The sequence below is a fragment of the Calidris pugnax genome, unplaced genomic scaffold, assembly GCF_001431845.1.
Source record: "Calidris pugnax isolate Ruff unplaced genomic scaffold, ASM143184v1 scaffold486, whole genome shotgun sequence".
NCBI classification, from domain to species: Eukaryota; Metazoa; Chordata; class Aves; order Charadriiformes; family Scolopacidae; genus Calidris; species Calidris pugnax.
In genome coordinates this window covers 164,675-165,242 of record NW_015091332.1, presented here as the reverse complement: position 1 = coordinate 165,242, position 568 = coordinate 164,675, and positions in this window count along the sequence as shown.

The window sequence follows — 568 nt, the reverse complement described above, 5'->3', positions numbered from 1 at the left end:
TGTGGGGCTGGTGTTCACAACCCCCCCCTCTCTTGCACACCCGTGCAGTGGTGTGCCCCCATCCGTGCTCTCCGGCCGGGCAGGCGTGTGCACTTTTTAACACACACGGGCAGGAGTGTGCACTTTTTAACACACCCCATACACACACACCCTATACGTCTCTCCTATAGGCACCAGTAGCTCCCTCCAAGCCCTTACACGAGCACATACATGTGCTCTTGCGTGTCACCGTCTGCACACGCTCGGCCACACGTGCACACGCCCGCGGGCACCGTGCTCACGCACGCCCTGGCACACGCGTGTGGTGTTAACCAAACAGCCGGGATCACCCCCAAAACGGTGTGGGGGTGTGTGTCCCCCCCAAAAAGAGGGACGCAAGGTGCATGTGGGTGCGCTGGCAAGTGGGGTGTGGGCAGGGGACCCACAGTGGCCCCTCGGGCTGTCCCCGTGGCCACCATGGAGGGCGGTGGCCGGGGTGAGGATGTGTTTGGGGCGTGAGGCTGCCTGGCACGCAAAGGCACCAGCTCTTCACGCTCTTCTCATCAGGAGGCACCCTGCCCTGGCAAGG